General features: G+C 61.0%; 1 protein-coding gene across 1 annotated transcript in view; it reads right to left on the bottom strand.

The window, feature by feature from the left end:
* LOC104275832 (sarcoplasmic/endoplasmic reticulum calcium ATPase 3-like) overlaps positions 1 to 315 on the bottom strand; it is a gene marked incomplete at its 3' end in the record, with an annotated part of 5,630 nt that overhangs the window by 4,281 nt on the left and 1,034 nt on the right. The window contains exon 3 of the mRNA XM_009871892.1: positions 127 to 232. The remainder of the gene's footprint in view (positions 1 to 126; positions 233 to 315) is intronic.

The raw sequence follows: 315 nt of genomic DNA, 5'->3' as shown, positions 1-315 counted from the left end.
CAAGTAATTGTAGAGCATGATGAGGTCCCCCCTCAGCCTCCTCTTCATCAAACTGAACAGACCCAGCTCCCTCAATCCCTGCTCTGACCCACCTGCTCAACCCATCGGCCCGTTCACTTGACTCACCAGCTGATGGAAGGAGACCTGCGGTCCCTCGGCGTCATACAAGAACCACCAACTCGCTGCTCCCACTGTGGCCAGGCCCACGTACACTGCGGCCAAGAGAGACACCCTTATCCCAGCACCCCACAAAGGACCCCCCACTCCAGGGCACCCCACGCTTGTCCTCATCCTCGGCCCGCCGACGCCCACGGT

The sequence above is a fragment of the Apaloderma vittatum genome, unplaced genomic scaffold, assembly GCF_000703405.1.
Source record: "Apaloderma vittatum isolate BGI_N311 unplaced genomic scaffold, ASM70340v1 scaffold32296, whole genome shotgun sequence".
Taxonomy (NCBI): Eukaryota; Metazoa; Chordata; class Aves; order Trogoniformes; family Trogonidae; genus Apaloderma; species Apaloderma vittatum.
Note: the sequence above shows the minus strand (reverse complement) of the source record. Positions and strands in the feature narration are given on the sequence as shown.